Source organism: Eucalyptus grandis, chromosome 11 (genome assembly GCF_016545825.1).
Source record: "Eucalyptus grandis isolate ANBG69807.140 chromosome 11, ASM1654582v1, whole genome shotgun sequence".
Classification (NCBI taxonomy): Eukaryota; Viridiplantae; Streptophyta; class Magnoliopsida; order Myrtales; family Myrtaceae; genus Eucalyptus; species Eucalyptus grandis.
Window position 1 is genome coordinate 30,009,100 of NC_052622.1, and position 13,527 is coordinate 30,022,626.

At 38.9% G+C, this 13,527-nt stretch overlaps 1 long non-coding RNA gene and 1 pseudogene across 3 annotated transcripts; one reads left to right on the top strand and one right to left on the bottom strand.

Annotated features, from left to right (window-relative positions):
- Positions 1-3,441: 3,441 nt before the first annotated feature.
- Positions 3,442-6,660, top strand: LOC120289870 (annotated as a pseudogene).
- A 51-nt stretch (positions 6,661-6,711) lies between these two features.
- LOC120289637 lies at positions 6,712-12,587 on the bottom strand. Of its 3 annotated transcripts, XR_005547742.1 has the most exons (4): positions 11,972-12,587; positions 8,805-8,914; positions 7,394-7,460; positions 6,712-6,997 (listed from the first exon to the last, which is right to left on the bottom strand). It is a non-coding gene; the product is annotated as an uncharacterized LOC120289637 (long non-coding RNA). The 3 variants fall into 3 exon arrangements; XR_005547743.1 differs by lacking the exon at positions 6,712-6,997 and having other exon boundaries at positions 7,261-7,460; positions 12,048-12,587; XR_005547741.1 differs by lacking the exon at positions 6,712-6,997 and having other exon boundaries at positions 7,261-7,460.
- Between the last annotated feature and the right edge of the window lie 940 nt (positions 12,588-13,527).

Genomic DNA, 13,527 nt, shown 5'->3' on the forward strand with positions numbered 1-13,527 from the left:
CTCTTCCCCCGTTGATGCAAAATATTAGGTAACCTTATCAACGAATGTGCCATCCATCATGTCATCAAGAGCAATATCGATATTATAACACTCTTTCCTTAGAAGCTGTAAAGATGAGAAAACATGAGTTTGTTCATCTTATTTAAAGAATATGTTTAACATAATAAATCCACCAATTTCACAATGTCATTCACATCGATTCAAGCGCAATAATTGTACCATTTCTCTACAAATCAATTCTAGCTTAAACATGATAAATGATCATGAGCAAAAAATTTGCTATAAATGATAGATAATAAATCATTTATAACAATTTGAAAGCATCTTGAGGGTTTTCTAGGAATATATAATCATTCTCTACTCAAATAATTACCCTGGCACCCTGTCGAAGATTGGGAAATGTCATATCTATTGAGGTTCATAGCAAAGGGACATCCTCGCCCAATAACAATTATAATGATGTTATTGGAATGCAAAGTTAATAATCAGAAGCATATATACTGTGAATGTGTTCATATACATAAGAGAGTAACTCATAAATGTGGTCCTAGGGGAATCATAACTCTTCATTGAAGTAAATTAATGTCTGTCACTAATATTACATGACACCTCAAGGCACCCAACTAAGTTCAATAAAAGTGAAATTTTGAAGCATCAAGTACGATGTATGCTTAGTCTTGTTTTATTTCAATTGTAGAATGCTATTGGCTTTCAACATTTTGTATTGAGTCATAATGAAAAATAAATGAAAGATATTACTACTTGATAATGAATTTATAAAATCACAGTTACAAAATAACGTGGACAAATCAAAATTTTTTCAATGGAGTGCAAGATCTTGAAAAGGATTATTCATGCCGTCATAAATCGTAATGATGAGAACTGAGATTAGAATATCACGTGAAAAATAATAATGCCATGTGCAACGAAGAAAGATTTACTTTATTGAGAAACTTACAAAATTCATAACAATAAAAAAGTAATGGGGAAAAAAGAAATCATCATGATATTTTTATAAGGGTGAAGTCTTGTGCCTACCAAGAATTCTCCAAACGTGGAACAGTCTATAAAATCTATTATTTTCTCATAAAAGGGTAAAGAGAAAGTAAAAAATATGTGTTGGGTTTGGATAAATTGTGCATCCATTTAATAACCACGTAATTTTTTTTTTTGATTTTACAATTTATAACCAATTTATTCAGCTCATCAAAGAAATGGATTTTTGATCTATTTTGAGAGTTCTAGCATTGACGTAATCCAAGCCCATCCTTTTTATGTGAAGTGTTAGAAAATTTTAGGTGTGTTCATGTTTCCCAAGAATTCGGACAAAACAAAAATGAACTTGAGTTGCGACGGATTCCGTGGCTGGCTCTCTCTCCCTCTCTCCGGGATCGGGGATGCCAAACCTCATATTTTGCTAGAAGAACCTCTATGCCCATTGAATGAATTTCCTACGGCTTCCCACGTCTCAAAACTTCTACTCTCATGTCCAATTGGGGGGTCTAACACCTAAATCAAAGAGCCCGGACCCATTATCGATCATTGTAGGATATTTATACTTATTTCAATTTCGAAACTCATCATGAAATTTTATATCTACTATATACCGACCTACGATAAACCTAAGAAAAGTACTTTTGATAATCTCACTAACATCTCATTAAAGTTAAAATAATGTCGTCAAAATATCAATAACAAGTTAAAAGGGAATGAAGACATATCTTATGATGAGTAATCACTGTACTAATTAAGAATCCCACCCTCCCAAAGAGCAACGAAGAGACACCATCGGATAAAATCTCTCCAATGTCCATGGACTCAAGCGTCATCCGGTTATCTTCCCCATTCAAGATCGCGCAGTCCTCTCTGCGCGCGGCGAATCGAACCACCCGCCGCAACCCGCTCTCCCTCTCGTTCTCGTCATCGCCGTCGCCGACGCCGTCGCCGTCTTCCACCTCTCAGAATAATTCCAACAAGAAGCTGCTGAAGCTGGAAGTTGGCGCCGGGGCCAGGAGGGGAGCTGCCTTCGACGGAGCCGCCTAGGAGGCCGAGCGGCTCCGCCTCGACGCCGAGGCCTGGGAGTCGAAGGCGGAAGCATCGGAGGGCGAAGGATCCGGGGACCCGAAGGCGTGGAAATGGGCGATCCGGAAGAGGGTGTGGGATTCCATGGAGGCGCGCAACGTGGCTCAGAACCCCCGGCCCGTCCACCACCGCATCCCCAACTTCGTCGGCGCTTCAGCTGCTACTGACAAGGTGAAAAAAATGCGTACTTTATCTCATCACTTTTTGCTTTCGTTTTTTCAATTTCTTTTTCATTTTTTTGATCGGGTGGAAGATTATCGGTTTTGTTCTTCTAGTGATCTTGGGGAAACCGAGAATGGTTAGTGGGATTGGTTTATGATGTCATGTATGTAGGCATTCGAACAAGCGAAACATATTCGACAACGAATAAGAGCCTATAACGTCATTGGCCAATCTTAGCATCATTCGATTCGTAAGAGCATTTGCATTGTTCATCAACCAGTGTGATCATGCACTCTTAGGTAGTAGTAATTGAATTTCAGGCAGAATTAGTGATTTTCTTGTCTGATTCTGTGCTTAAAGAAAAAAAAAATGAATAGAAGAGTGTGTTTTTTTCCCTTGACGTATGACTTGGGCCTTGTGGCAGTTAAGCGAGCTGAAAATTTTTCAAGTTGCAGAGTGTGTGAAGGTTAACCCGGATTCACCCCAGAAGCAAGTCAGGTTCCTCACTCTCTCTGGTCAGTTTCTTTCCAGCTAAGATGTTCACTTAAGTTAATTTGGTTTATTTTCAACCATGGAAGGAACACATTACTGTTCATTTTCTATTCCGAGAATAGAAATTTTATATGGCTATCAAACGTGTTCATTTACTCAGAAATTGTTCTTGAGAATAGAAATAGAAAAAATTTAATTTTGAAAAGAAATTATTCTTCAAAATAGAGTATTACCAAACACTTCTTAAAAAAATCAATGGACTAACCGCGACACTTTTAAAAAAATACGGAGTGTCATTTTGAACCAAAAGTAAAACATATAAAAGGAGTTTGGGTTTCGAATCGGGCAAAAAAAGAGATACCACCGGTGTCATTTCACTTAAAATTTTAATGAATATTAAAGTTCCTAATCATGCATAAGTGTCATTAGTCAAATGAGTAAGTAAACTTGTCACAAATAATTCTTTAATGGCATGGCGAGATTATAAATCGAATCTATATTTTATGTTAATAAAAATAGGTGTATATTTTGTCAATATAAAATATAACCGAGTGCGGCAACAAGTCATTTTATTAAATCAATTAATTTTTCTTTATCGAGTATTACTTATTACAAAAAGAAGTTACTGACGAATGTCGAGAAGAAAAAATATTATGGGCGGGTCCAACGAATTTTCTTGCTCATGAACCCAAGTCCGACCTAATGAATACATGCGCAATTAAAATTCTCGAGAAATATTACATTTGTGTATTATTAAGACCGTTGACGACACTCGATCTCTATATTACGGATAGTAAATTCTCGTACGTGGAAATTGGTTATCCCATGAAAGTTATAAATCGAATTGAAAAAATAAAATTACGTCGTTTCTGCTGCTTCGGCACCGCCGTCTGTCCCTCCACCTCCTCTTCGTCATCCGCTCCCACCGCCAAGAAGAAGCCCTCGTCTTCCTCGGCTCTCCTCAGGTCGTCTCTCTCGCTGCAGGCGTGTATCTACTCGTACCAGTTCGTTCCTGTGAGAATCCGCATGATGTGTAGCCTTTAAAGTTCCTTCATTTACTCAAGTGGGCAGGTCTCGGCCACTGTTCTTGACGCCCTCTTCAACGCCTCGAGCTCCCCGGACTCCCCGTTTGAGGTACCGCCTCCAACCTCGTTGCGTTGTGGTCTCTTTCATCGATCCGCTGAGCTCTGCCTGCTGTTCCCGTCCATTGCTTTACCCGGTTTCGCGGCGTCGCTCGGTTTACTGGGTGTATTTTATTTGCGAGATATATGTACGCGTTTAATGCATAGGAGACTGGAGATGGGTGCTTTTTGAAATTCCATGTTGAGCTGAAGATAGATGTGATCGCTGTGTTGGCAATGTTGGGTTGTTTGGAGAGGTTATGGTCAGCCCGCGACGGTAAGGGGGCGAATGGTTGGATTCGTTGATTAGTATGGCCTGATTTTCGACATCCAGTGGTGGTGACTCGCGTCCCTAATACGGTGCGATTTAGGTTGCAGCAATAGTTACCCAACCGCCGGCTAGAAGAAACAGGGGGAAAAGGATCATGCCGTCTCCGGTGGCACAATATGCGCTCGACAGGGGATTCTCCCCCGAACTTATTCTCATGCCAGAACCAGCAGGAGAGGTAATGTAGATCTAGTGCCTTTTTCTCTATCTCTACTGTTTTTCTTTTTTATGGTCTCAGTGATTTTGAATTTATTCGCTGCATTCAGCTGAAGTATTCTAGTTCGTTGAGCTAGAATGGAGCTTGGACTTCTCATTTATCTTTTCTCCGTACAAGTTGAACTGCTTGTTTTGATTACAGCTACTTTACTAGTCTAAGCGGTTCCTTCTCGTCCTCCTGGTTTTGACATGCCCGTTACTCTTCTTATTTACGTACAAGTATCAGAACTGTTGGAGAGGTTATCTGATGGTTCTCCCTTGCATGTTAATGCAGACGAACTGGACATATCTTCTCGCCTTTTCGGTCGCTCAGTACTTAGCTCTCTGGAAATATTAGTTACTGATAAGTCGTTGACGATGCATTTGATTTATCAACCACTTAACTTCTTTTTCTTCAAATTCCTCCATTTCTTCTGTATTGCTTGGATGGCGCTACTCTAGAAAGTTCGACATTGTAAAGATGGCGCGAAACTTTCAATAAGGCTAAGATTTTGCTTTTCTTTCAGGACTCCTTCCGTATACTTTAAGAGCATTGAATCCCGATATTTGCATCGCTGCAGCATATGGAAATATTCTACCGAGCAAGTTTCTTAAAATTCCTCCATTGGGTTAGTCAAATGCAAAGCCGGCTTCTTATTATAATCTGCATGATTATCTTCCAGATCATGTGATTTACCAATGATTGATCTTCTTGTTTTCGTTAAATGTAATCAATCAATGAACATTTTTAAAGTCACGAGGCTGCATGAATAACATTTGATCTGTTTACTTATCTGCAATTAGGGACTGTTAATATACACCCAAGCCTACTACCATTATACCGTGGCACTGCTCCAGTTCAAAGAGCAATTCAGGTAGGCTTAAGTTAACATATGCTTACACAACATGTGATCTGTTTACTTATCTGCAATTAGGGACTGTTAATATACACCCAAGCCTACTACCATTATACCGTGGCACTGCTCCAGTTCAAAGAGCAATTCAGGTAGGCTTAAGTTAACATATGCTTACACAACATGTGATTAAATAAGGAGGATATTCTCATTTGTGGAGTTATGTATGAGGATGGTTTCTAGGAAATCGGAGTATCATTAGAATTCACTGTCCGTGCTTTGGATGCAGGACCTGTGATTGCCACGCAGCGATGGGAAGTTGATGATCGAAAGTAAGGTAGTGAGAGTTCTTGGTAGAGAATATGCAGATTTGGATTGTTTTCTCAAATGATTTTCCAAAATTTGTTCCATCGGTGTTACTAGAGCAGATGGTTAGGTTTTTCCTTCATCTGCTCTTTCGAGCAAGCATATCAGCTAGTGGGTACAGAATATGTTGGGCTGGACTCGGGTGTAATCGAGCTGACTCTGGTGAATCAGAATGGCGGTTTCATGTTTATTTTGGTACTGGCAATACTTTGCTATGGACTTGGAGGATCCAATTAATTAGGAGGAAAGATAATATCTGAACTCAGCATCATTCCAGTGTGTTATCTTGTTCACATGTGAAGTTGTGTTCTCCATTCAGTGTTGTATCTAAATTCTTCATTTGGACAGTGACATCCACTTGTTATATGCACGTTTACCTCCTGAAGACAATATTCTCTACTGCAGGATCTAAGCTTTTGATCCGTGAACTTCCATCTTTACTTGATGGCTCTGCTCAAGCAGAAGCCAAGCCACAAGATGAGACTAAAGCCACCTTAGCTCCGAAGGTACTATTCTCCGTACATCATAAGTGCCAGAACAGGATATGATAGATTGAGTCAAATTCTTAATTTCAGTAACCACTTGAAACTGAGGTTAGTGTCTTTGATAGCTTCTCCTGCTTCTCACAGATAACCCCTGAGGAGTCATGGCCATGCTTCAATGAGGAGGCTGTGGCCCTTCATAATAAAGTGAGCGGTCCTTTCTTCCCTGTGTTGGACCGTGTGGAATGACATACAACCATTTTAGGTTCGTGCATTTGCAGGTTGGCCAGAACGCAAGCCAATTTTGCCGTGATGGACAAAGAGAATGGTCAGCAGAATGTCATAGAGCTTAAAATCATCACTACGAGGGTATGCGGTGAGATCGAAGTGAAGGTGGTGAAGTGGATGGCATAAGTTTTGCCAAGGGTGCTTTATTAGTTCCTTGTGGAGGTGGCACGGTACTGGAGGTATGCTTTGTTCCTTCCAATCAAAATTTATTATGGAATTTGGTCATTTGGGTTATCCTCAGAGCCCACTACTTTATCACGTTGATGAAACACCGTGCATATCATCATTAGATTGGTGATGCCTAGGAAATACCGGATAAGTCAATTAATAACTGCCTCGCATCTCTTGTGCTTTCACTTATAGAAATTTCAGCTCTACAATCCTGATGGCTTAGTTCATTACTCAAATATTTTTTCATTGAGTGAAAAGATAGCAGATGAAAAAAAATTCAGAGTAACCAGAGAAAAACTGCCCTATTCTTACCTGTTAATACCCACAGCTTTGACGAAGCACGGATATCAACAAGTTCACTGCCCATACATCTTCATTGAGCTCTCCATCAACATTTGATTCAAGAAAGGGAATTAAGCTAAGGAGTCTCGCCACGACAAAGTGTACACTGACGACCTTAAAAGGAAAAAAGAGATTAACTACTATTAATTGTCCGTAAGTTGCCTATTTTTGCTAAAATATAAGATTATCATGATAATAAAGCAACCAAGTGCTTCAAATTGATCCTTATCAAGTCAAAACTTCTAAAGCCATATTATGACATCTTCCATCCAAAATATAATGAAAATCACACAATTCTGTGAAAGATTAAGCATATAGTATTTCATGAATCGCTTATTTCATCTCGTCCTTTGGGAAACCAAAAGCAAGCATCCCATCATGAGTCTATAAGCCAAAGAGTAGTTTGAATACCATAAAGCCACTTAACTGCATATAAATTTTTGGATGAAAAACACAAAAATCAAGCATGAACCAACATGAAATAGTATAAATTCAAGGATTATCACGCACAGTAAGAGACAACGACCCAAGTAGCTGCAGAAGGCTCCATGCAGCGTCCATATAAGCCAAGAAGAGCCTAGAAACATACCAACAGATGCAATGTGTAAGCAACTATGCACTGACACAACAGTGAGAATAAGAGAAACTACAAATTTCTACAGTCAAATTCTAAAAGCAGTAGAAGCTTTGGGAAATTTGTGTAGAAATGAAATTACTAACTCGATTTAGAAAAGGGACATAACAACCTTAATTAAAATCATCATGGAAAGAAACATGAGAACGGCAGAGACTCTATAATGCCTCCCAACAACTTGAAAGATGTTGTCTGCTAAACCAAGAAGAGCACTAGGAAGTGCATAGCACTTTGAACAGTAGCCTTTCTCGATGCTTTTCACATGACCCTTTTGGATTGAATTCAATATTGTTTTAGCTTGCTTCCTTCTCTCAATGTCATCAACTTGTCTTTCCTTTTAATAGTATACTTAGATTGCTTTAATAGCGTGCCTTCTTCTCTTAATAATGTTTCCATACTCACATCAAAAGAAACGTTAGTACTCTTCATTTGTTCATCCTGTAGGAAATAGCAAGGCTCCATCCTCTAGACCCAATTGGGTAGATTTTAGGACATAGAAGCTTTTGAAGACACCGCCATAAATTAGGTCCCCCGCCCCCAAACCCAAACCCCACCCCCAAAAAAAAGGAATTGTATACACTCACCAGTCTCTTGGGGCCAAAAGAAGGATGGAGATAAAACTGTGTCATATTTCACACAGATAAGCATTATAAATTCTCTATAAGTTGCAGTAATATTTATTATTTTTTCTCGTCACTAAAGATTTCCACTGCATTTCCTTCTTCCCAAACCAGTTTTGTCAAAATAATAACATATTCCCTGATACATTCATAAGCACAAGTCTCATTTTATTCTTTCTAATAACTAACAACTAGATACAATTCACATAAGTGGAATAAATTAGATTGCCACAACTGATATATCCTAGCTCGATGTTGCTGAATACTCAGTCATTATTAACAGTGCATCAAATATGTAGCTATCAATCATGTCTAGCTAGACAATCATAAGAACCGATCCACAAAACCAACCTATCGCATTCTTCTGACAATGCCAGTTCATGTTCATGAGGTAGATTCAAGACAACTAAAAATAATTGCAACTCATAGATGTAAGCAATAGCTTTAACTGGTTCATTAACCGATACCATCAAATCAACTTGTCATACCGAAGAAAGGGGAAAACATTGATCCCCTCTCATCGTTGATAAGTAACAACAAAAAGGAGATACAAATCATATAGAGAAGTTGAGAGATAAGATAAAGAACATGCGTACAAGAAGAACTTCCACAAAAAAATATTTATTTAGATAAAGCAGCTGATAAGAGGAATTTTCTAGACACATACTTCTGTTCTAATGCGCTCTTTGCTAATTTTAGCTACGAGTGCATCTTTGACATGATTGGATGCAGCAGCTCTCTTCAGCTCTTCATCCAATGTAAAACTGAACCTTACACCTGAAATGAACACAAGATGATGAGCATGGAGGCACAAAAATGACTATACCATAGATAAAGAAGCAAAAAGCTCTTTTTTGATCTCGCAAAACTCGTGTACAAATAAAAGAAAATGAGCGTCCACATTGCATGGCAGAAGAATGAAAAGAAAGTAAGTTTCTTTGTAAGATGAGTAGCTGTCGCGACCCGATCTTGCCGCCCAAGGAGGGGAAAGGTCGGGTTTAGGGGTACTTGATCACGAGAGTTTCCTTACGAGATCACGAGCTCTCCCAAGCACGTACCCCGCGCGACAGCGGATTTATTTATACGATCTAAGTATTTAACAACTTAAAAAATATACAGGAGTCGCCAATAACCTCATCTTGGGGGTCGGCTAGAAACCCAATCGAGGGTCGGGAGTGTTCCCTCGATTCCTACATAACAAGATATCTAGGTTCGGAGACTTGGGTTACGCTAATATTGCTATTAGCGCCCTTTCGGTACCTAACCAGTATGTTGTGTTTTTTTTTTTCTAACATGTCCATGCATTTCTTTTTATATTTTCAGGATCGTCAATTCTATACTAAATGATCATGTGTGGTGGATTATTTTCATTCTATTTTATTTCTAAAAAAAAGAGGAAAACAATCAATAAAATTGAAAGTGCAAGACATTAAGTAGACAATCAAGGAAAGCAGTTAAACCTAATCATGTAATTCTAAAAAAAGAAAAAAAAAGAGAGAAAACAATTGGAAAGAAAGAAAACCCGCAACTCGTCGGGTTTTATACAATACATAAGACCCGAGACATATGTCGGGAAAACAAATAGTACATGACAACGGTCGGAATGGACATCGACCTCCACCATCTTCGTGCAAAGGTCCATCTTTGGGGCCCTAATCTAAACCTAATTTAAGGCACTAATAACTAGGTGTATACAAATGAAAGAAACAATCATCACGTATCAAAACAATCAAAAGTAAAACATCTTTGTTATTCACAAATGGTGACTAAAGTCACAAAGTCTCTAGATCAAATTCTAGGTGATATCCCAAACAGATCTCATAGGGACACTATCATCATATCAACACATGAATTTCCAAAAAATACTAGAATATGAACTAGTCAATCTACCATAGAGCAGGGCAACATGGAATATTATCATTTCTTATATGTTTCAAGCCTTGAATTGCCCCAATTTGATGAAAAACAAATGTAACATCAATGCAACATTCTCTCTACATATTCACACAATTAGAACACTCCCAAAATGACATTGAAAATCCTCACACTCCCCATGAAAACAAAATGGCCAGCAAACATTCTTATTATATTCAAAGCTGGAAACGATGACAATGTGATGAGCAATCCATATCCATACATGCCCATCTCACCATGCATATTTATGCACCCCAAGAACTACATAACATCAGTCTCAAGTAATTCATATCAGAACTTCTCATGTCCAGCAGCTTATAGGACTAATATTATGTACATCTTCAACATCAGTTAACACATCAAATGCACACATGAACAGCGACCAGCACACTAATGACACAGCTAAACAATTCCACACACCAGGACATATGAACAGCAAGCAAAGAAATATCGATACTAAAGAACAACATAACTTTGGACATCTTTACAAACAAAAACACACAGAGCTTGGATCAGTAGAACACAAATAAGCTACTGGGCAAAGTGATTAGTGTTGGAAATTGGTTTGATGGTGGATATCTAATATCGATTATCAAACAACAGAACTTTGCTAAAAAGAGAACAATAGAGCAAGATCATCCCACACGTGATTTACTTTTTTGGTATTATCAACCTCAAAATCTATGCTCAAAAGATCGTAGGAAAGTGGCAGACAATCAGGCCCACCCAAAAACAGAATATGCATTTCTGACCAAGGCAAATTCCAGATTTCAGAATGGATTAGAAAAAAAATGTTAAACATGGCAAATGATGGTCGATTCAGGCATGCAACATGTAATTTTAAAGCTTGAGATGCCTATTACAATTATCTAGAAGACATTAAGTCCTAATAACATCATCTACCAGCTCGTTCCAACGACTGAAGCATATCAGTCAAAACAGGCATACGAATTTCCACATCAGAGCAGAACACAACAATTTTGCAGAACTTTTAAAGAAAATTTCATGTGGCTAATGATATCGGATCAGGGTGTATTATAGCTCGTTAGAAAGCTAGTCGAACCATCTTCAGTTCTCATGAAGGCATCAAACACAGAAAACCACAACAACCAGCTCGTATCAGGTCATTTGCACAAAAGGTCATCCAAAACAGAGCACAAGTCAGAACGAATTTCCAGAAACTGGTGCTAAATGCCAATACATGCCAAGGAAAACTGACAGCCACATTACAATACAAAAAAGCTAGAAAGGAAGGTTTTCATAAACCCACAAAGAATTCAGTACAAAAAAAATGAACTCAGCAAGAGTTAATTCAACGCTAGTCCATCAACAATTTGTACATTTCATTAATGGAAATGCAATACACAACTCCAGCCACTATTCTTCTGCTAACAACGAATGAATGATTACTCTTATCTTTTGCGGACCATGGGAACTGCAGCAGCCATCAGAAACGGTGGTGAGAACTCATCTAATAGAGCAGAACTACTACGCTAAAATCTTCATCTAGATATATTCCTCATTTCGGACTCTAATGAGATTCTGGGAATCATCTCAACGACAATGTGTTTGAGCCTAATTATCAAATCAAAGATGCCGTAGCATGGAATATGCATGACTGCCACTCCGAGGTACCAAAGAGGAGCATATGATGATGACAAGTCCAGAAACGGATATGGCTACCAAATTGAAAACACGAGCATGGAAGATCTATTGGAAAATGACATATAGGCCCGTCCATAGAACGAAATATGCAAAACGAAACATAAGGAACAACAAACAATTCAAAATGGTCACCAAGGAGGAAGAAAGCATTGATCGAGTGCAAACAAACAATCAGAAGATTTAGCCTATAATCTGCTAAGGTCAGAAAGGGATAGAGAATAAGCCAAAATACATCATCAGTAAACATCACCGCACCTATACTCCTCCGTCAACTCTGTCGCCGCTGCTACTGACTACACGGATATGAGCCTCGCAGCTGCAGGAGAGTTACCTGAGAAACAGAACGAAGAAAAGATCGGAAGCCGTTGCTGTTGATTCTCGGAAACCGAATCCCTGTCGAGCTCCTCGTCCGGCCATTCCGTCTTTGATTGAGCGAGCGAGAACAATCCGCCGAACTAGAACAGAGAGAGGTACATATCGGGAGTGGCTGTCACCACTGGTCGTCGTCACCGCCGCTTTCGATCGATCGAAATCCCCCGAAAACCCTAGACGTCGAGCCACCGATCGGAGAGCCCAACCCGATCGAGAGCCAGATCTCTCCGAGCCCTCTATTAGCACCGCTGTCGTTGTCGTCGTTGTCGTCGCTGCCGACGATGGTTCCGATCGACTCGAATCGCACGCGAGGCAGGGGAAGGGAGCGATGGCGATTGATCGATTTTCCTCTCCTCGATTCCCCTTTTTCCTCGTGAGCTCTCAGCCGAGCAAGAGATGAAGACAGTCCGTTTTTCTCCCCTCCCCCCCTCGAGAGAGAGCGTGAGAGAGCGAGAGAAAACCGTTTAGAGAGAGAGAGAGAGAGAGAATCCAAAAACGATCGCGAATGGCCCCCCCTTCTTTACTTCACGAGCGCCCCTTTTATATTTTTCTTTTTTTTTTTTTTGTTTTCTTTACATTGTTTTCTTTTCAATTTTTTTTATGCTTTCATTCATCATTCATCAAATTTTTTTTTAAATCTTTTTGGCTATTTATTTTTTTATTTTTGTAAAAATGATGTAAAAAATGTCAACGAAAATTTCGGATGTCAACAGTAGCAAAAATGCAAGGTTTACAAAGCTTATCTAAGAATAATGAATTAAGCTCTCTCAATTCAGGGATTGTGGGGATGCAAGAGGATCCAAGAGTCTTCAAAAGGAAAGAATCATACATAAAGTACAAACGGTAAGCTAATGGTTCCAGCACACTCTATTGTAGATATGTATTTCATGCAGTCATTATTTCCTTGATTCAAACCTTTACCTACTTGTGCAATCACATGTTTACACACATAATACATCCATTTGTACATAAAAAATGATGTGAATAGAAGGAAGACTGCATTAAGTGCATACAGGTGTACGTAGACAGTGACATGCAGCTGTTAACACAATTTGATGCAACTACTCCAAAGGTAAAAAAACTATGGAATTCATGAAGGTTGCATAATAAATGGTCTCAGGCACACTAAAAAAGAATACCCAAAACTAAATAAATAAAGAAACAAAAAGTTAACAAAATTTAAATAATACAATACCAAAGCGAATGGCTGGAAGAACTCACAGAGGATCATCTAGAAACGTTTCCTTTGGAGTTGAAGAGAGCTGCTGCATCCAATCATGTCAAAGATGCACTCGTAGCTAAAATTAGCAAAGAGCGCATTTGAACAGAAGTATGTGTCTAGAAAATTCCTCTTATCGGCTGCTTTATCTAAATAAATATTCTTTTTTTTTGTGGAAGTTCTTCTTGTACGCGTGTTCTTTATCTTATCTCTCAACTTC